General features: G+C 62.2%; 1 protein-coding gene across 1 annotated transcript in view; it reads left to right on the forward strand.

The window, feature by feature from the left end:
• CDH4 (cadherin 4) overlaps window positions 1-22,074 on the forward strand; it is a 344,923-nt gene that overhangs the window by 205,305 nt on the left and 117,544 nt on the right. The gene's annotated exons all lie outside the window — the stretch shown is intronic.

Below are 22,074 nucleotides of genomic sequence, written 5' to 3' on the forward strand. Positions count from 1 at the left end.
GAAAGTGGGAGGTAGACATTGGGACGGCAGAGAGGACAGCGGCGCAGAGGAGAGCATGCACTTCAGAGGCTGATTCTGCCACACAAAGGGCGCCGCGGGCTAAATCCCATGTGGTTCCCCTCGATGAGCAGCACGCGTTGGCCTCTCTGAGCTGCCCCCGTGCAGCCTGGTGCCCCCACGCGGCGGGTCCGGGAAGCCACCGCCGACGCCGAGGCGTGGGGGCCAGGTGAGAGGACCACGTCTGCCCGCCCGGCGGAGGAACGCCCCGCACCCCTCCGGGCTGTCCTGGTGCCCAAAGAGGGGCAGTTTGGAGCCTTGCTTGCAACTTGTCACTCGCCGATGTCGTGAAACGCATACTTTCCGTAACAGAATTTAATCATCCAACCAAAAAGTAAATGCCTTTGCTTCTCGCAGCGTCAGGCTCCCTGTGAAGACCGCCGCCAGGTGCCGGGCGGCCCTCTCGCGCTGAGCCCTGCCCTGCGCTGCGGGAATGGTCCCGATTCAAACCCTTTCATGGAAGCTTTTCGGGCTTCGGGGCGTCTCCTGCCGCAGCGGGTGCGACAGGGGCCCACCTGGCGCACAGTGACAGCGGGAGACAGACAGGAGTCCCCGGACCCGAGGGGATGCGTCCCAGACCCCAGAGGGCGCTGCTGGTGCCTGCACTACCCTCCTTTTCACGAGAGGGACGCGCCTTCGGTTCTCCGGGCAGATCCGAGGTGCAGCGTCACTGCTCTTGCGCGGTGGGGCCTCATGAAGTGGCATCCGGTGACTTCACACAGCCCTGGGATACAGCTGACATGGCTACTAAGGGAAGGCAGCGTGGGGACGCCGGACACCGGGCAGATCGCGCCCCGGGCGGGACGGCGCGGACAGTGAGATTCCATCACTCTGCTCGGAACAGCGAGCAACTTAAAACTGATGAGTTGTTTCTGTCTGGAGTTTTCCATGTAATAGTTTCGGACCCCGTTTGACTGCGAGTAACAGAAACCACTGAAACGAAACCGCAGATGAGGGGGCGGCTGTTGCACAGGCGACCGCCACCACCTGGCTCCACACGCTCCTCCCCAGGACCCGCCCCCGCGGAGCAGCTCCATCCCAGCGGTGTGCGCCTGTCCCCGTGGTCTGCCTGGTGCCTGGTGCACGCAGTCATTACCGCCACTCCCTCCCCAGCACCGTGTCTGAGTCTGTTTAGCTTCCGTTGTTTCTCGAGAGCCATACACGCCGCCAGTGGCTTCACAGCTGCCTGCGTGCCCCGGGGGTGCTGGCCCTTCCGGACTGAGGAGCCTGTGCGCCCGTGGCCAGCTTGCCTCCTCGTAGCAACCGCACAGGACACGGTCGCTCTCCCGGCACACACTGCCCTTCTTTTGGTCCCAAATCCTCCCCGTGGGGGTGCAGAGGGCACGCCTCAGTCCTGCCCCTCGTGCTGTGCTGTCGGGGCCCTTGCGTCATGTGGCTTCCAGCCTGGCCACTCAGCTCTTTGCAGCTCCTGCTGCCACCACCTGCACGCGGCAGTCCTCTGAGCCCCCTCCCCGCCCCAACTTGGGGCACCAGAAGCGCCTCCCTGTTGGGTCTCCAGGACCCCAGCCCTCGCAGGGTCACCTCTTACACAGCAGAAGCCTTGTGGGTGCCCAGTGCGCAGGCCTTCCCGTTGTCCTGGGCTGTGCACACCACCCGCAGGGCCCTGTGGGTGACGCCCATCGCCGCATGGCGGCATTTGCAGGGAGAGCTTCCCTTCCAGCCCTCACCCTCCTGACGCCAGAGGAGACTTGCCGCCCAGCCTCTATGAACACCAGAGGCAACATTACGGCCCATTCTGAGCTCCATGCAGGGATTTTCCTCCAGTGAAAATAGACCAGTGGTACCTGTACGGATAATTTTACTACTTTTCTGCCAGGACAATGGGGGTCTTGCTAGCTTTTCCTAAAAGAATCAGAGCCCCCGCCCCTGAAGAGCCCTCCCCCTGCAGAGCCCTCTCCCCCTGCAGAGCCCTCTCCCCCCAGAGCCCTCCCCTGCCGAGCCCTCTCCCCCTGCAGAGCCCTCTCCCCCCAGAGCCCTCCCCTGCAGAGCCCTCTCCCCCCAGAGCCCTCCCCTGCAGAGCCCTCTCCCTGCAGAGCCCTCTCCCCCTGCAGAGCCCTCTCCCCCCAGAGCCCTCCCCTGCAGAGCCCTCTCCCTGCTGAGCCCTCTCCCCCTGCAGAGCCCTCTCCCCCCAGAGCCCTCCCCTGCTGAGCCCTCTCCCCCTGCAGAGCCCTCTCCCCTCAGAGCCCTCCCCTGCTGAGCCCTCTCCCTGCAGAGCCCTCTCCCCCTGCTGAGCCCTCTCCCTGCAGAGCCCTCTCCCCCTGCAGAGCCCTCTCCCCTCAGAGCCCTCCCCTGCTGAGCCCTCTCCCTGCAGAGCCCTCTCCCCCTGCTGAGCCCTCTCCCTGCAGAGCCCTCCCCTGAAGAGCCCTCCCCCTGCAGAGCCCTCTCCCCCTGCTGAGCCCTCTCCCTGCAGAGCCCTCTCCCCTTGCAGAGCCCTCCCCCTGCAGAGCCCTCCCCCTGCACAGCCCTCCCGTTGCAGAGCCCTCTCCCCTTGCAGAGCCCTCTCCCTGCAGAGCCCTCTCCCATTGCAGAGCCCTCTCCCCCTGCACAGCCCTCCCCTTGCAGAGCCCTCTCCCCTTGCAGAGCCCTCTCCCTGCAGAGCCCTCCCCCTGCAGAGCCCTCCCCTCAGTTCAGTGTTCGCACACCCCCACATCTTCTTGGCTAAGGAGACTGTGAGGATGCATGGACTGAATGTGTCTCCCCAAAGTCATGTTAAATCCTAACCCCCATGTGATGGTGTCAGGAATTGGGGCCTTTGGGGGTGATTAGGCTGTGAGGATGGAGCCCCCGTGATGGGATTAGTGCCCTCATAACAGAGACCCCTAAGAGCCCCTCACCCTACACCTTGGGAGGTCACAGCAAGAGGACGCCATGAAGTGGAAGTGGCCCCGTCAGACACCAAATCGAGCCTCCAGAATTGTGAGAATAACTCCACCCGTGTGAACAGCGTGGGCAGACCAAGACAGAGCACAGGGTCCCGAAGGTTCAGAGAGAAGAGCCCCATGCATGTGTGTGTACGTGTGTGCGCGCATGTGTGTGTGTTGTGTGTGTACATGTGTGTACATGTGTGTATGCATGTGTGTAAACATAGATGCAAACATTTGAATCCTTAAGATCAATTAGCACCTATTACAGCCTTCCTTACATGTCTATTATGTTAATCTATAAAGACATAAAAGCCTTTGTTTCTTAAAAAAAACCTTCACTTTTTTTGATGCAAGGAAATTTCTAGCATGAGGGGAGGTGAGTCCACTGGGGGATCAAGGTGTGTGTGTGTGTGTGTGTGTGTGTGTGTGTGTGTGTGTGTCCCTAGCCAGTTTGGCTCAGTGGATAAAGCATCAGCCCATGGACTGAAGGACCTCAGGTTCAATTCCAGTCAAGGGCAGGTACCACAGTTGCAGGGTCAATCCCATCGATGTGTCTCTCTCACATCGCTGGTTTTCTCTGTCTCTCCTCCTCCCTTCCACTCTCTCTTTTAAAAAAAATCAATAGAAAATATCCTCGGGCAAGGATTAACAACAACAAAAAAAGATGTGTGTGCGCGTGTGTGCGTGTGTGTGCGCGTGTGTGCGTGTGTGTGCGTGTGTGTGTGTGTAACTTTTATGTTTGTTTTTACCACCATGTCCTCAGGTTTAATCAAGGATTATGCAATGTTTTCTAGGGGCACCACAGGCATTTTATTTTCTTTCCGGCAGATGTATTCCTACAGGGACCTGTTTGAATAGATAGTAACCTAACGCTGATCTGCCTTCAGACTTGGGGAAAATAAGCCGGGAAGAAAGACGGGGCGTCTGCCTGAGGCCACGTGAGCTGGCGCGGGAGGTGTTAGCCCACGCTTCCTAACAAGCGTATTGACTGAACCAGGACATTTTCTGTCGGCGCTCGAGCCGGGGGCAGATAGACGGTGTAACAACGCTGCTCCGTGGCGAAGACCGCCGTGCTTTGTGCGACTCCATTTGTATCCACTTATATGCATTTCTGCAGCAATTGATCAGCAAAACCGATTTAGATCCTGCTGTAGAGCTGCTTTCCGCCAGGGAGCAAGCGTTATCTGGCAAGTGCTAGCCGGGGCCTTGGAAATGCCCACGTGGGTACTGGTCAAAGGTTAGCACATTTCCTGAAGGCCTTTAAGCCAGTAGAGTCGGGAGGTTTATGAAAGATGGATTTTTTCCGCTTCCAATTAAAATGATCCATGGCAGCAGCCAGCCCAGGTGGAGCCTAGGAAAGGGCTTTGGGGTTGGGAGTGGCTAGTTTGGAATCTAGGAGAAGCCTCTTAACCCACCACCAGACCTACCGGTCACTAGTTAACCTACTGGTCACTACTTAAGCCACAGCCTACTATTTCACCCGTTGGCCACTACTAAACCTGGTAACTCGCCGGTGGACTGGGCATTTGCTGGCGTGGCAGTGGAGTGGGACAGCCGTCAGCGGCCCCCGCAGCCTCTGGGTCATCCTCTCACCGCATGCCTCCCTGATTGCCTGCTCTGCACCAGTCCCTGCGTGGAAACCAGCGGGCAGCCTGGGCGGCACTGAAAGACATGGGCTTGTCCGCACATGGAGGCTCAGACCTTGTCGGTGAGCAGTGTGTGGGTCCCTGGGTCCCCTGAGCATGAAAGGGTCGCCCCTTCTCTTCTGCACCCCCAGAGCACCTGTGCCCTGCAGCCCAGCCACTGCGGCTCTGGCTCTGCCCTTTCACCTGCGTCCTGAGCAGCACGTGCCACGGGAAGTGTGCAGGCACGCGTTTTTATGGGTTCCCGGCTTTTCCAACTAGAATGCCGTGAGTAACGCATTGTCCCCATCGGTACCCGCACACCAGAGCCGGACCCCTCTTCAGGAGGTGCCCCTGCCCGTGGAGGGGTGGCAGGTGCAGTTTGTGAGAACGCAGTGTGGCCACTCGGAGCTCCACGTCACCATCCCAGCCGCCAGCATGCGCCTTCCACAGCCTGCAAGGCGAGCAGGATGCAGCGGGAGGGCCGCGTTGTCCTTGGCTTTGCATTTTCTGGGAGTCGTGGGGCTGTTTGCTCTCCACTGGCTGGCGAGGGCCACGGGTCTCAGTCCTGCATCCTCCCTGGGGGAGTGTCCCCTTCCGGTGCTGACGCGGAAGAAAGGGACTTCTTGCCTAGGCCAAGGGGAAAAGGCAAAGATGACCCTCCGGGGAGTGAGGAGGCTCCGCATTTACATCGCCGTGACCTGCCGAGGTGGAAGTGAGATGCTATTCTGGAAAAAGGGGCCACGGGACCCCAAGAGACAAGCTTGAGTGGAGGAAGGCTGAATGGGGCCCTGGGTTAGAAGTAGAAACCCTCAGGGCGGCATCCACACCTGTGCTGGGGGTATCAGGCCGGCATAGACGTTGTGGTCCCCACCCCCCAGACACTGTAAAGACAAGATCAGCAGGCAGCTTCCTCCTTTGCTTGGCGCCACCATCAGCGGTCCCTGGCGGTGCACGAGGTCCGTGGAGATAGCGCTGACAGAGCCAAGTGAAATGTCACCAGCGATGGGACGCCGAGAGCTGGACTGCGGCTTGTGCGTCAGAAACTGACAGCTGAATCTTTCCTCACGTTTGCGGCCTGTGGCCTGATAAGGCTTCCCTCTGGACGGCGCGGGAACGCGCAGTGGCCGCCACTTGGCTGCAGAGAACAAGCACAACAACCTTGCTGGCTGAGGGCAGATGCTGCTGCTCTGAAGCCAGGCCCCCAGACCGCCACGTGGGAGCAGGGCACGCAGAGTCACTAGCACTGGGCACGGCAGGCGCCGGCTGCCTGCAGGACGGCTGCGCCCAGGGCGCGGCCTCCCTCCTGGGGCTGCCTGGCCTGGAGGGACTCCCTGCCCAGCATGTGCCCAGTCCTCCTGCTGGCCACAGGCCTCTCCGTGCTCCTGCCCTCGCAGCCCAGCTCCTGAGGCCCCAGGTGCTAAGGTTCAGTGACTATTTGTTCAGCCAGTGACTGACTGAGCCCGCTCCACGGGAGGGTTCGGGGCCTTGGGCTGCCACTTCCACTGAAGTCTCCCCACGTCGTGTCCCAAGGACACCCCCATGTCCCCTGTGGGATGTGTGTGCATGGTCTTTTCTGTCCTCAGCGCAGCCTGGCCAAGGCCTGATTGTGACCTAACGGGGACCTGGGAGGGAGGGCGTAGGCACTCGCACCTCCTCCGGACTCCCGCGTTTAATGGATGGTGGGTCATCCGTCCCTCCAAAAGGTCCCGCGCCTAAGGGATGGTCATCTGTCCCTCCAGAAGGTGGCTGTGGCTGTAGATGCGCGCAGTGAGGTGGCAGCAGAGAGGCCTGCCGTGGCTCACACACACACCCATGAGAGACCCCAAACCATGCCAGCCCCAGCGTGGGGTGTGGGCGACAGTCAGACACGGCCCGGGGCAGGAGGCATCCCCGGCCCGAAGCCCCCCGTGGCCACTGAGGACAAAGCGGCACCTGTGTGGTGCTCCGAGCTCTTCAGCTCCAGAGATGAGCATTTTCAGAGATTAGAGTCCCCGGCACCGCTTGCCTGGTGACGTCCCAGCCCGAGAGCAGCCCAGCCGTGCCCCAGGGCACTGGTTTCCGGGAGGTCACTGGGAGAGACGGGCGAGTGAGGTGGAGCTGACGATAAGCGGGAATGAAGGGCCTAGAGGACGACAGGCAGAAGGGGACCCAGCACAAAGCCTGTGATGGGGACGGGCTCCCCACTTACTGTCCCACCCAAAGCACACACTTCTCCCTGAGAAACCAGCAAGAACATCAAAGCTGAGGGCTCTTGGGGCCCAGCCGGTGGTCACTGAGACCGGAGAGAAAGGAAGGTGGAGGGGTGCTCACGGCCCTGAGGTCTTCAACACCCCGCCCCCCACCCAGATACCAGCACGCAGGGCCTGTGGGGATGGAGGGATGAGGCGGGAGCCTGGGTACCGCCGTGTCCACGCCAAAGCAGCGTCACGTGCACAGCCCTCCTGACTCAAGAGATTATTCTTTTCCGCTTGGGCACAGGTCACACGGCTCCCTCATCCTTGGGGCCTCAGCGACCGGTGAGGCAGAAGGACGCGCACCCCCTCTGGACGGCTACTGAGGCCCGAGCTCGGGAGGTGGCGTCCCCGACTGCGGGTGCCGGCTGCCGGCGGAGGGCACTTTGCAGGCGCCTGCCCCGGTGTGTCTGCACTTGCCTGTTTGACTCTGACCCTCACAGGAGTGGACGCCGTGCTGGACGCAGGGTCGGCGGTGAGCGGACAGGAGGTCTGTGCTGGGGCTGTGCAGGAACCCCTGCCGTGGAAACCACAGAGGAAATAGCAGGACAAGATGGCAGAGGTGGCCAGGCAGCACAGGCAAGAGCTGCGGCGGCTCAGCTAAAGCAGTTGGGCATCCAGCTGTGAGCGTCCCTGGGAAGAACCTCAGCAAGATGGAGGCTGGATGCCGGCCCACTGATGCCGGGGGGCGGCCTGGTGGGTGACACCCCTCTGCAGAGTTTGCAGGCCTGCGGTTCTGGGCGGGGTGCAGGGGGAAGGGGCAGACCTACCAGAGGCCACCAGGGGCTCAACATACCACAAAGACCAAGCCGACGGTCAGCTGGGGGGCCTTTTGGAGCAGCTGAGCCTGCCAGCCTCGCGCCTCCATCCCCTTCTGCCCTGTGAGCTGAGCCCCGGGCTCTGTGGCCAGGACCTGTGGCGTGGAACTTCCTTCCTGCGCGGCCGGGGCTAATGTCTGAGTGAATGGAGGTGCCTGCACGGCGCTCCCACTTCCACAGGGAGGAGCCGGGGCAGGGTGGCCGGGACGGGTGAGATGCGGGCTGCGTTCGCGGAGTTTGAGCTAATGTGGGGAAGACACCATCTGTCCACAGCAACGAGTGGGCAGGCCAAGCGGAGCAAGGCCAGGGCACAGGGTCTAAGCCTCCGAGTCCTGCCCCCCGTCCTGTGTATGTGTGTGTGTGTGTGTGTGTGTGTGTGTGTGTGTCTGTGTGTGTGTCTGTGTCTGTGTTTGAACAGCATTTACTCAGAGCTGCTTTACCTGTATTTTCATTGGGAAATATTAATTGTGACCTTTCAGAACTCCCAGTTCAACTTTCCCAATGAAGTGGAAAGGTGGCCTAGCAGGAGCCACGGCGGGCTCGGCAGTTGCTCAGTGGCTGTGGTTAATGTCATTACCAGGAGGTGGCCAGGCCGGCAGCCATGCCCCTGAGCTCAGGACACCCCGTCAGGAAGCCTGGAGTCCAGGGACCCCTCCCAGCCCCCCACACACAAGGCTGGGACCCCCAGCTCAGCTTTCAGGAGCAACAGCGTCAACCAGCTGGGGACCAGGAGTCAGGGGCTGAGGTTAATCTCCACGAGGTCAAAACTGTCCTGGTGCCCCTGACCATTTGAAGTGTGGCCTGTGTGGCCACCTAGGTGCCCAGGTCTCCACAGTTGCCCAGGGACGTGAACTCTGCCGAGTCTGCCTCCTTTCCAGCAGAGACACCTGTGCGCGCAAGCCTCCTCACTCCACGGTGCCCGGGGTGAGCTTTCGTGGTGTGGGAACTCGCCCAGCTCACCCGGCTCATGGGCCGTGAGAGACCAGTCAGAGGGACACTCGGGGCGTCCCTGCAAGAGTGGACAGCACTCGCTCTCAGCACACCTGGCTCCTCCCAGCTCCGGGCCTGGCTCAGGTAGTGTCCAGGTGGCACATGGAGGAGACGGGCAGGAGTCCACAGGCATCCCAGGCCCTGCCACCACCTCCACGTGACAGTGTGGCGCTGGACGGCGTGGCCCAATGCCCAAAATGGGAGCCCAGCACACACCTGGCCCCCTTTCCGGGGCGAGGGGAGCCAAGCCGGCCGCTCCAGGACAGCTGCTGTCCGTGCGTTTCATCAGGGCGGTCGGGACCTCAGCCCACTGCCAATGGCGACCTCCACTGCCAGCCAATGACAGGGGACACGGAGCTGGTCCACGTTTCCCGAGTAACAGGAGCAAAGGGCAGTGCCCACCGTCTCCTGGGCCCAGAGCGGCTGCGCAGCGCGGGCGGCGGGCCTGCCATGCCTCCTCCTCGCGCAGGCAGCTGGCCTGGCTCGTTGTTCTCACTTGCACAGCACCTTGTCCTCTGTGGGGTTTTTCAAAATGTTAGAAAACAGATGATCAGTCTGCTTTTGTAGCCGTGTGAGAGTTTTCTCATTAACAGGCCGGGGCAGGATCATCTGTGTATTTAGTGGAAAGTTTGCCACCAGCAGTTTAAAACTTAGAAACAGTGACTGAGCAGATGCGTCACCAGTGCTGGGCTGCCTGGGAGGAGCTGGAGACACAGAGTCCAGAAGGCCGTGTTGGATGGGCAGTCCCGGGCTGTCCTGGTCAGCTGGCCCTGACTCGGCGGTTTCCTGGGAATGCTAACCAAGCCAGAGAACTTTCAGAAAAAACAGTGGCCAGAAGCCTCTGCTGCCAGCTGGCTGTGTGTCCTCAGACAAGTCAGCTCACCTCTCTGAGCCTCAGCACCCGGAGAAGTTGCAGCTGATGGTTCTCAAGGCTCCTGTCCTAGGAAGGGACGCTGAGGCCACGCAGCATCCATGAGAGATTCCCAGGAGGGGCCACAGCGCAGAGCTGCAGCCACCCTCACAGCTCCCTCATCTCTCCTGGGGCAGAGCCTCCTGGGGCAGCGCCCTCCTGGGGCAGAGCCTCCTGGGGCAGCGCCCTCCTGGGCAGAGCCCTCCTGGGGCAGCGCCCTCCTGGGCAGAGCCCTCCTGGGGCAGAGCCCTCCGGGGCAGCACCCTCCTGGGCAGCGCCCTCCTGGGCAGAGCCCTCCTGGGGCAGAGCCCTCCTGGGCAGCACCCTCCTGGGAAGAGCCCTCCTGGGGCAGCGCCCTCCTGGGGCAGCACCCTCCTGGGGCAGCGCCCTCCTGGGCAGAGCCCTCCTGGGCAGCACACCCTCCTGGGGCAGCACCCTCCTGGGCAGAGCCCTCCTGGGACAGCGCCCTCCTGGGGCAGCGCCCTCCTGAGCAGAGCCCTCCTGGGGCAGCGCCCTCCTGGGGCAGAGCCCTCCTGGGCAGCACACCCTCCTGGGGCAGCACCCTCCTGGGCAGAGCCCTCCTGGGGCAGCACCCTCCTGGGCAGAGCCCTCCTGGGGCAGCGCCCTCCTGGGGCAGAGCCCGCCTGGGGCAGAGCCCTCCTGGGCAGCACACCCTCCTGGGGCAGCACCCTCCTGGGCAGAGCCCTCCTGGGGCAGCACCCTCCTGGGCAGAGCCCTCCTGGGGCAGCGCCCTCCTGGGGCAGAGCCCTCCTGGGGCAGAGCCCTCCTGGGCAGCACACCCTCCTGGGGCAGCACCCTCCTGGGCAGAGCCCTCCTGGGGCAGCACCCTCCTGGGGCAGCGCCCTCCTGGGCAGAGCCCTCCTGGGGCAGTGCCCTCCTGAGCAGAGCCCTCCTGGGGCAGCGCCCTCCTGGGGCAGAGCCCTCCTGGGCAGCACACCCTCCTGGGGCAGCACCCTCCTGGGCAGAGCCCTCCTGGGACAGCGCCCTCCTGGGGCAGCGCCCTCCTGGGCAGAGCCCTCCTGGGGCAGCACCCTCCTGGGGCAGCGCCCTCCTGGGCAGAGCCCTCCTGGGCAGCACACCCTCCTGGGGCAGCACCCTCCTGGGCAGAGCTCTCCTGGGTCAGCGCCCTCCTGGGGCAGCGCCCTCCTGAGCAGAGCCCTCCTGGGGCAGAGCCCTCCTGGGCAGCACACCCTCCTGGGGCAGCACCCTCCTGGGCAGAGCCCTCCTGGGGCAGCACCCTCCTGGGCAGAGCCCTCCTGGGGCAGCGCCCTCCTGGGGCAGAGCCCTCCTGGGGCAGAGCCCTCCTTGTCAGCACACCCTCCTGGGGCAGCACCCTCCTGGGCAGAGCCCTCCTGGGGCAGCACCCTCCTGGGGCAGCGCCCTCCTGGGCAAAGCCCTCCTGGGGCAGCGCCCTCCTGAGCAGAGCCCTCCTGGGGCAGCGCCCTCCTGGGGCAGAGCCCTCCTGGGCAGCACACCCTCCTGGGGCAGCACCCTCCTGGGCAGCACACCCTCCTGGGGCAGCACCCTCCTGGGCAGAGCCCTCCTGGGGCAGCGCCCTCCTGGGCAGAGCCCTCCTGGGCAGCACACCCTCCTGGGGCAGCACCCTCCTGGGCAGAGCCCTCCTGGGCAGCACCCTCCTGGGCAGCGCCCTCCTGGGCAGAGCCCTCCTGGGGCAGAGCCCTCCTGGGCAGAGCCCTCCTGGGGCAGCGCCCTCCTGGGGCAGCACCCTCCTGGGGCAGCGCCCTCCTGGGCAGAGCCCTCCTGGGCAGCACACCCTCCTGGGGCAGCACCCTCCTGGGCAGCACACCCTCCTGGGGCAGCACCCTCCTGGGCAGAGCCCTCCTGGGAAGAGCCCTCCTGGGGCAGCGCCCTCCTGAGCAGAGCCCTCCTGGGGCAGCGCCCTCCTGGGGCAGAGCCCTCCTGGGCAGCACACCCTCCTGGGGCAGCACCCTCCTGGGCAGAGCCCTCCTGGGGCAGCACCCTCCTGGGCAGAGCCCTCCTGGGGCAGCGCCCTCCTGGGGCAGAGCCCTCCTGGGCAGCACACCCTCCTGGGGCAGCACCCTCCTGGGCAGAGCCCTCCTGGGGCAGCGCCCTCCTGGGCAGAGCCCTCCTGGGGCAGCGCCCTCCTGGGGAAGAGCCCTCCTGGGGCAGAGCCCTCCTGGGGCAGCGCCCTCCTGAGCAGAGCCCTCCTGGGGCAGAGCCCTCCTGGGGCAGCACCCACCTGGGGAGCTTCAGGTGTGGATTTCTGCAGTTTGTCATGAAAGTGATGCAAATCGATGGGCAGGGACCTAGCCAGCGGGCTGCACAGTCTCCTGCTGGGTGGTGGTGAGCAGGGCAGGGCCAGGCTGCAGCGGGGTAGCCAGAGCCTCAGTCACCCACCCCGTGTACGTCAGTGCTGCAGACACGAGGGGTTGATTCGGTTCACGCCAGCAAGGCTGACCTCCTTCGTTCGCTCAGCAAACACCTGCTGAGCACCGGCTCCAGCTCCACACTCGGCACTGCTCTCGGGAGACATGGGTCCGGACTGCAAGCCGGCCCTCGGGAGCGTGGCCACACTCCTGTGTAGCAGCACACAGACTCCGTGGCCTAAACAGCAGGAACGTGTCACTGTAGGATTCCGAGGTCAGACGTCCCAATAAGGGTGAAGCCCAGGTGGGTGGCCTGCACCTCCTGGGCTCTGGGGCGGGTCCTTGCCTGTGCTTCCGTGGTCACGTGTCCCTCTCTGACTCTGACCTCCTCCCTCCCTCTTACAACGAGCTGGTGATGCCCCTGGGCCCCCAGCACCCAGGGTCACCTCCCTGCCGAGGCCCCTCACTTCAGGTCTGCAAAGAGCCTTTCGCATGGGAGTCACCTATCCCCAGGTTCTGGGACCAGGACGAGGACATCTGTGAGGGGCCATTGTTCTCTCCCACGGAGGGGACAGCCCACCACAGACCACTGGACACTGTGGAACGCGGACACGCGCTTGGTGAGAAAGGCAGCTCTCCCTCGCAGATGTCGTATTTACATGTCACTGCTCCCGAAGGGTGGTTCGGGGTGAGGTGACAGCCCCCCTCGAATCTCATCGGGTCCCCCCTGCCCTGCACCAGAGGAACACGGTGGTGACACCTGTGCGGCGGGCCCTCCGTGGCAGATGCTGGCAGAGCCGTGGTCAAAATCCAACCCGTGTTCCCAATGCTGCAAATGGTGTTGCTGAAAGCGGCAGGCCACTGTGAGCTTCAGGGGGCTCTGGTCAGAGATTTGTTCCCATTGACCTTTAGAGAGAGTGGCAGGGAGGAGAGAGAGAGAGAGAGAGAGAGAGAGAGAGAGAGAGAGAGAGAGAGGCATCGATGTGAGAGAGACACACCTATCGTGGCCTCCCACAGGCACTGGGGATCGAGCCTGCAACTGAGGTAGTGCCCTTGACCAGAATCGAACCTGGGCCCTTCGCTAGCAGGCCAACGCTCTATCCACTGAGCCAAACCAGCAGAGCCAGAGATTTTTTTAGGTTTTGGCAGTTTCTGTTCACCCCTGACACAGCTGAGGCACCCACGGGCTGGCGCCTGATGTGAAGGCATTGCCACCTGCAGCCTCGGGCAGCGCCTTCCAAGGCCCCGGCAGGCACGGGGCCAAGGCTTTTGCTTCTTTGAAAACAAAAGCTGTTTCCCTGGAAGAACCATGACATGCGAAAGCATTAGGGATGTTGCAAAATAGTCTCGGGAAATAACTGGAAATACTTCTCCAAAGCCTCAGCCTCAGTGGGCTTCTCTCCCCTCCCAGCCCAGAGAGACCATTTCTCCGTCTTTATCTGGCTCCTCCTGTAGTTGCCGCTTTACATCACAAACGCCTTTAGAGATATGGATGCAGAAGGCACAGAGATGCTCTCACCCTGCTCACCTGCAAGCCCAACCCTCCCCGCCCCCCCCCCCCTATGAGGAGCAGTGGGAACTGGGGAGAGGGGCGTGCTCCTCCCGGCAGTGCCTGTGCTGGGGCCCCGTGTAGGACAAGGCCGGGCTGTGTCTCGCAAACTCCTTTGTTCTTTCCTTCTGAAGAGCTCCGTTCCTGGGAGTGGGCGGTTCACTTGTCATTGTTTTTTTTTAAATTAAGGTACATTCTGCTGCCTGACCGCTCAGATAAAGGGGGTGGGGCCTGTGGGGAAGCACCTTGCTTTTGTGCAGAGGAAGAGAGGTGATAAGGCAATGCACTGTGTTACTTGGACAGCTGAGAAGTCAGGGCTGTTTGTCTGGTCGTTGTCAAGGTCAGCGTCCTCCCCCTTTAACTGCTTTTTGTTTCTTGGTAACAGAAGTGGGGGGTGGGGGGGCGACCCTGGGGCAGGAAGCTGCCCTGTAGTCACCCACCAGCTCTCTTCTGCCTCCAGGGAGACGGTGGGTTCATCTTCCCAGCAGCCTCCAAATGCCAGGCACTGCACCCGGTCCTTCTCCGTGTCATCTCATTTCATGTTCAGAGAGGTTGAGCGAGGTGTCCGAGGCCACACAGCACGTCCCACCAGCTCCCGGCCTTAGCTCCTGGAGGCAGGACTTTTCCCCTGTCATAGAGGAGGCCTGGAGGCGGTGCCGCCACTCAGGGGGACTCGGTGAGGGAGTGAAGGTCTCTCTCTGCAGCAGCCAGAAGAGTCCAGTCCACAGGCTGCCTTTCCCCGGGCGGTGCCTTTTCTCTCCAGGAAAATCCAGCCCTCCTCGCCGTCTGAGCCTGCAAAGGAGCGGCCCACCGGGGACGGTGGCACTCGGGCAGGTGGGCTGGCTGGGCGGCAGGAAGCCCGCGGTCGGAAGCTGGGCCGGCGGGGACGCCCAGGGCTCTCCCTGCCCAGCCTTCCCAGTTCTCATCGTCTGAATCATCCCCGGTTCATTGACCTTTCTGCAAATTTTAATTGACACTGTGGAGGAAAATGTCATAGTTAGACATTTTCACCGTTAGATTAACAAACAATTCTTTATCGAGATTTCCCGTCAAACTCCTTCAAGGAGTAATCACCTCGGGATAGAGGCAGCCTCCCCGCGGCCGGCCGGCGCTGCGCCCCTCCGGGAGGGCGCGGTGTGCGGCCCAGGCGAGGCCAGGACCCACAGCCTCCAAAGTGACCTGGGTGGCTGGCTGCTTTTCCTGCCAGGACAGCCACCTCGTGTAGCTCCGATGGGCAGGAACCGGCAGGCTTGTTCCCGCTAGACGCGGCCCAGCGCGCCACACTGAATGGCCTCCGTGAGGGAAATGGGCTGTGGGCTCCGCGCGGCTCAAGGATAGAAGAGTGGGAGCATCGCAACCCCCACCTTCAGGGACCTCACAGCCTCACATGAGAGAAAGAGCCACCAGAGTGACACCGTGATGGGGACTTGGCAGGGACACGCGGCCGAGGTGGGCGGGGGCTGACTTTGCAAGCAGGCTTACAGCTGTCCCTCTAGACCAGTGGTTCTCAACCTTGGCTGCACATTAGAATCACCTGGGAATCTTTTTAAAATCCTGATTTCTGGGCCTCATCCTCCAGAAATTCTGTTTCTTTGTTACTAATGTTATGGCCCCACCCCATAACAAAGAAACAGAATTTCCGGAGGATGAGGCCCAGAAATCAGGATTTTAAAAAGATTCCCAGGTGATTCTAATGTGCAGCCAAGTTGAGAACCACTGCTGTAGACAGAGGCAGCACTCGCTTGGCGTGCGTCCTCTAAGTGCCGTCTCATTTCTCATAGGACAGAAATCACAGTTGGAATGTGTAGCGATACCTCCAAATGTGGCCCGTCTGTGAGGAAACAGCAGGCACAGGAGCCACTACTGTTAACATGTATTGTGTGCACACACGATGGGGTCTGGCTTCCTCACTCCTGTGCTTAGGGCCAGAAGCCCGCTTGGCTCTGGCCGAAGGCATGCGAGCAGAGGCAGGTGCGTCCCCACACCCCCCAACAGGAGGAGGCGGGACAGCCAAGCGTGAGCCCCATTCCTCAGAGCCCGCGGCCCTGGCCTCAGCCGTTGTGAAGCAGCTCGAGGACTGCAGGCAGAGCCCTCTGACCCACAGTGGCATGTCATGCGATTCAGGAGCTCTTTGTTACGCCGCTTAACCCACTGTGTTGACTGATACACCCTGATTTCCCAGCATGCATTTCTTCTGGGGATAATAGAGTGTTCAGGTTATACAGGTGCCCTCACTCTCCCGGACTCCCCAGAACCTGTCATGCTCTAGTGTGTGCGACAGATTGTCAGGGGAGAGAGCAATACGCATACTTGTCACTCAAGTGACACCGTGTCCCTGCCCCTTCCCCACGCCAGCCCTGGCCGTGCTCCTTGGACACTGTTAGGACCATAATGCTGTGGCCGTGAGATGTTTCCTCCGTGCTCTGTAGAATCAGGAACAACCAAACCCCAGCCGAGGACGCAGCCTCCTCAGGGTCGGCCCTAGCTGAGGAGGAGGTGCCCCTGAGCCCCGGGAAGAGAGGAAGGGGTGTTTCCTCCCCAGGTCGGGGTGGAATTCACTCCCCACCACTGAGCATCCCTAGTCCGAACCCCATCAATGTGTCCCCACGTCCCGGGTGACTGCGGGGCCGCCCTGCAAAGGAGCTCAGAGGGGCCGCGCTGGGCCCGTTTTTCCTGGAGAACTCTCCCATACTGTCCCGGGGGGCCTCATGCACCCGGGAGGCCTGGGACGAGGTGGGCCCGGATCACTGTCCCCCTCACCAAGGGCTCCTCTTCCTCCTGGGTCCGCCCAGGGCCCAGGACCGTCAGGCCCCTCCTGGCTCCCCTGGCACCTTGTGCTGAGTCCCCACAGTGCTGTGTCTGTGCCATCGTCCCCGCTGTACCGGAGGAGGTACTGTGCTCCAGGCAGCCTGGCCCCCGTGGGCCTCAGGTAGACCGTAGGCACCAGAGATTCCCATCCTCGTTTGCAGGCCCCGGGGGTCTCCTCATCTCTAGGGGGTCCCCAGTATCTCCCAGTGAGCCGTGAATGCGCCCGGGAGACCAGAGAGGGGCCAGGCCATTGGTGTGGCTGAGAGGGGAGAAAATGAGTCCTTTTTCTTTGCTTTAGAAAATGGTTGGCGGCCATCGCAAATGTGTTTGCAGAGGGAACGGCGGTAAAATTCAGAGTGGCGTTTGGACTCAGTCCCAGCAAACTGAGGCCGAGGACTTGCCAGGCCAGGGGATGCCAGCTGCTGGGCCGCTGAGCCGACGCAGGAGGGGCGCCAGGGCTCTGCACCATCCAGGGCACTGCACGTCTCAGGCAGCCCCTCACACCAGCGTGCGCCCAACCACAGCAGTGGTGGATGTGCCCTCGCATGGGGTGTGCCCTCGCACGGGGGTGTGCCCTCACATGGGATTGTGCCCCCATATGGTGGTGTGCCCTCCATGATGGTGTGCCCTCCATGATGGTGTGCCTCGCACGGGGGTGTGCCCTCACACAGCGCTGGTGCCTCGGGTCCCTGCAGAGCAGCCTGGGCAGTGGATTCAGTGCCACCAGATTTGTACCCATAGAGTCCAGACCCCACATCCTGCCCAGACCCCAGGAAGGCCCCTCGATCAGAACCCAGAGGTTCTGGGATTTGTGAGCTCAGGGAAGTTGAGAGGAAGCCGCAGGGTCCCACCCTCAAGTGCCCACGCAACCCCTTGAAGATCCGGAAACATTTGCCCACCTGCAGCCTCAGAATTGGCTTTCTGAATCTCCTGAAAACAAGGCCCTTCCTGGCACAGAGCTGCCCGAGACATGCCCCGTCCCTCAATCTCAAGCAGAAAGAGCAGTGGGGGCCCCTCCTGAGGCCACAGTCACCTTTATCGCCAGGAATAAGAGGGCCTGCCCTCCCGCCGCCACCGTTGGTGGTCGGGCTGCTCTGCCCCAGGTCCTCCTTCTGATTTGTACATCTGAGGTCAAGGGCAAAGGGTGGCACGTGTTTTGTTTCTGTCTGTGGGTGGGTTTAATCTAAAGAGCGAGGGGGGTGCGGACGGGTTGCTGATACTGCTACTATGAGGCCTGGAGACAGAGTCCTTAGCGCCACTCTGGGTGTGGCCCTCGATCTCACCTGAAACCCAGTCCCCACGGCTTCGGGTGCAGCCGACCATGTCCAGACCCAGCTTCGGGGCCCCCTGACATCCTGAACCTCAACAGGCCTCACATGCCGCGACCTCCTTCGGGAAGAGGTCAGTGAGGGTTTAAGCCCACAGGAGGGCATCACAGGGAGCCCACAGGAGGGCATACAGGGAGCCCACGGGAGGGCATACAGGGAGCCCACAGGAGGGCATCACAGAGAGCCCACAGGAGGGCATACAGGGAGCCCACAGGAGGGCATACAGAGTGCCCACCGGAGGGCATCACAGGGAGCCCACAGGAGGACATCACAGAGAGCCCACAGGAGGGCATAGAGGGAGCCCACAGGTGGGCATCACAGAGAGCCCACAGGAGGGCATCACAGAGAGCCCACAGGAGGGCATACAGGGAGCCCACAGGAGGGCATACAGAGCGCCCACCGGAGGGCATCACAGAGAGCCCACAGGAGGGCATCACAGGGAGCCCACAGGCGGGCATCACGGGGAGCCCAAAGGAGGGCATCACGGGGAGCCCACAAGAGAGCATACAGAGAGCCTACAGGAGGGCATACAGGGAGCCCACAGGAGTGCATCACAGGAGCCCAGAGGAGGGCATCACAGGAGCCCAGAGGAGGGCATCACAGGGAGCCCAGAGGAGGGCATACAGGGAGCCCAGAGGAGGGCATACAGAGAGCCCGCAGGAGGGCATACAGGGAGCCCACAGGAGAGCATACAGAAAGCACACAGGAGGGCATACAGGGAGCCCACAGGAGGGCATACAGAGACCCCACAGGAGGGCATCACAGAGACCCCACAGGAGGCATCACAGAGAGCCCACAGGAGGGCATACAGAGAGCCCACAGGAGGGCATCACAGGGAGACCACAGGAGGGCATCACAGGGAGCCCACAGGAGGGCATACAGAGAGCCCACAGGAGGGCATACAGGGAGCCCACAGGAGTACATCACCGTAGCCCAGAGGAGGGCATCAAAGGAGGCCAGAGGAGGGCATCACAGGGAGCCCAGAGGAGGGCATACAGGGAGCCCAGAAGAGGGCATACAGAGAGCCCAAAGGAGGGCATACAGGGAGCCCACAGGAGTACATCACCGTAGCCCAGAGGAGGGCATCAGAGGAGGGCATCACAGGGAGCCCAGAGGAGGGCATACAGGGAGCCCAGAAGAGGGCATACAGAGAGCCCAAAGGAGGGCATACAGGGAGCCCACAGGAGGGCATAGAGAGAGCCCACAGGAGGGCATACCAGGAGCCCACAGGAGTGCATCACAGGAGCCCAAAGGAGGGCATCACAGGAGCCCAGAGGAGGGCATACAGGGAGCCCATAGGAGGGCATCACAGAGAGCCCACAAGGCATCACAGGGAGCCCAAAGGAGGCATCACAGGGAGCCCACAGGAGGGCATACGGAGAGCCCAGAGGAGGGCATCACAGAGAGCCCAGAGGAGGGCATCACAGGGAGCCCACAGGAGGACATCACAGGGAGCCCACAGGAGGGCATCACAGAGAGCCCACAGGAGGGCATCACAGAGAGCCCACAGGAGGGCATCACAGAGAGCCCACAGGAGGGCATACAGAGAGCCCACAGGAGGGCATCACAGGAAGCCCACAGGAGGGCATCACAGAGAGCCCACAGGAGGGCATCACAGAGAGCCCACAGGAGGGCATCACAGAGACCCCACAGGAGGGCATCACAGACACCCCACAGGAGGGCATCACAGAGAGCCCACAGGAGGGCATCACAGTAGCCCAGAGGAGGGCATCACAGGGAGACCAGAGGAGGGCATACAGAGAGCCCACAGGAGGCATCACAGAGAGCCCACAGGAGGGCATCACAGAGAGCCCACAGGAGGCATCACAGAGAGCCCACAGGAGGCATCACAGAGAGCCCACAGGAGGGCATCACAGAGAGCCCACAGGAGGCATCACAGAGAGCCCACAGGAGGGCATACAGAGAGCCCACAGGAGGGCATCACAGAGAGCCCACAGGAGGCATCACAGAGAGCCCACAGGAGGCATCACAGCCCACTGGAGGGTAAAGAGAGCCCACAGGAGGGCATACAGAGAGCCCACAGGAGGGCATCACAGGGAGCCCACAGGAGGGCATACAGAGAGCCCACCGCTCTTTGATAAAATTCAGTCCAATCACACACCAGGCCTGGAGGTCATCGAGGCCGCCCTTCCTCTCCTGGGCTCCCGTCTGCAAAGAGGAGCGTGGAGGGGCTGGGGAGATGGCCTCTGGGAACAGCCAAGAGAGCCCTCTCTCCCCTTAGGCCTTAATTGTGAGCGATTTCACCAGCTCAGTCCCAAAGCACAGCCGCTATTGAGAGGAGGCTGGGGTCCTGAAAAGAGTGGTCTTGTGTTGCAGACAATCCTCCCAGGGTCCCCTCCCCTGAGCCCCGCCCTCTCTTCCTTGCCACCTCACATGTACTGTGTTCACATGTGTGCTATGAGCCCCAGGAGGAGGGAGCGGGAGCCGGGCCCAGGCCACCAAAGCCCCAGCCCTGCAGAGGGAGGAGATGATGGAGGGAAAGTGGTCCATGGAGGGCACTGTGGACTCCTGTGTCCTTGTAGCAACGGGCATGGGGGGACACGCTGAGGAGGGGCACTCAGGAAAGTGAGGCCAGGAGCTCAGCAGGATGGGGGGGTGGGGGGCAGGCCCCGCCCCTGTGCTGGGGGCAAGCTGCCCAGTGTGTCCTGCCTGGAGTTCCTACTGAGAGTCGCCCTGGCCCGGTGTCCTCTCAGGGACCCCTGCTCAGTGGACGCCTCCTGACTGCAGAGACCAAGTGTGGGCGCTTGGACACACCTGGTCTTTACTTCCCAGAGCGCTCACCGTGAGCTGGGTGACGGCTGTCGCTGCCATGCTGTGGGGGCGAAGGAGGGGGTCTGGGCATTGATTGGGTGCCACAGTTCTTGACGCGTGGTAAGGCCCCACAAACTGTCCCCGACTTTTGATGGCTCGACTTGGGATTTTTTGACTTTCAATGGTGCATGGGCTAGTCAGCACTTTATTATAAAACTAGAGGCCTGTTGCACGAAGAAATTCATGCAATAGGCCTTCCCTTCCCTTGGCTGCTGGCACCAGTTTGCCTCTGGCACCTGGGACCCAGGCCTTTGCTCTGGCCAGGCTCCAGTCGGAGCCGGCCCCGGAGCCGTCAGGCTTCACTGCTCCGGCCCCAGGGCCATCAGGCTTCGCTCCACCGCTTGGAGCCTATGTATGCAAATTAACCGCCATCTTTTTTGGGTTAATTTGCATACTCTCCTGATTGGGTGGTTAGCGTAGCTAAGGTATGGTCAATTTACATGTTTGTCTATTATTAGGTAAGACTAGAGTCCCAGTGAATGAAATTCGTGCACTGGGGGGTGGGGGTTCCCTCAGCCCAGCCTGCCCCTCTCACAGTCCGGGAGCCCTCAGTGGATGTCCTACTGATGGCCACAGTGTGGCAACAGAGGCTCAGAGCAGGCGTCCCGTGTGTGTGTGTGTGTGTGTGTGTGTGTGTGTGTGTGTGTGTCTGTCTATCTGTCTGCTAGGGCCTGCCCCCAGCTGCGCCACGTAGGCTCGAAGCAGTTGCCGTGTGTGTGTGTGTGTGTGTGTGTGTGTGTGTGTGTGTCCCCACTGGGGGTCTGCCCCCAGCCACATTGGGGGCTCAGAACAGGCAGTGTGTGTGTGTGTGTGTGTGTGTGTGTGTGTGTGTGTGTGTCTGCTGGGGGCCTGCCCCCAGCCACACCATGGAGGCTTGGAGCAGGAGCCCCTCTGTGTTGATCTCTCAGGCTCCTGGCCTCCACTGCATGTTGTACTCTCCCTTGAGCTATGGCCAGGATGGGGGTGCTGCTTGCAAGCCGGGCTTTCCTGCTCCCGGATCGCCATGGCGACTGGGGAGAAGGCCCAGCTGGGGGCTGCCCACAGGCCAGGCTTGCTTTCCTGCTCCCGGATCCTCATGGCGACCGGGGAGAAGGCGCAACTGGGGGCTGCCCTCAGGCCGGGCTTGCTTTCCTGCTCCCGGATCCTCATGGCGACCGGGGAGAAGGCGCAACTGGGGGCTGCCCTCAGGCCGGGCTTGCTTTCCTGCTCCCGGATCAGGCGCAGCTGGGCGCTGCCTACAGGCCACACTTTTCTGCTTACCGATGGCCAGATCACCACAACAACCCAAGGCCCAGCGGCACTTTCCTGCTCTCCAATAGTCTTAGGGTCCCGGCTTTGGGGCGGGGCTTAGCAGTGCGGGGCTTAGGTGGCACGGAGGTCCCGGCTGGGGGCTCAGGTGGCACACAGGGGTCCCCCAGGGCTGCACATGGGGCCCGGATGGCAGCTCGCGCTGTCCCGCCCTGCCTGTAGTATAGGATAGAGGCCTGGTGCACGGGTGGGGGCCGGCTGGTTTGCCCTGAAAGTGTCCCAGATCAGGGTGGGGGTCCCGCTTAGGTGCCTGGCCAGCCTGGATGACGGGCTGATGGCTGTTTGCTGCTGGTCACACCCCCTTCAGGGTGGGGGTCCCCACTGGGGTGCCTGGCCAGTCTGGGTGAGGGCCTGAGAGCCGTTT

This window comes from Myotis myotis, unplaced genomic scaffold (assembly GCF_014108235.1).
Source record: "Myotis myotis isolate mMyoMyo1 unplaced genomic scaffold, mMyoMyo1.p scaffold_m19_p_9, whole genome shotgun sequence".
Taxonomy (NCBI): Eukaryota; Metazoa; Chordata; class Mammalia; order Chiroptera; family Vespertilionidae; genus Myotis; species Myotis myotis.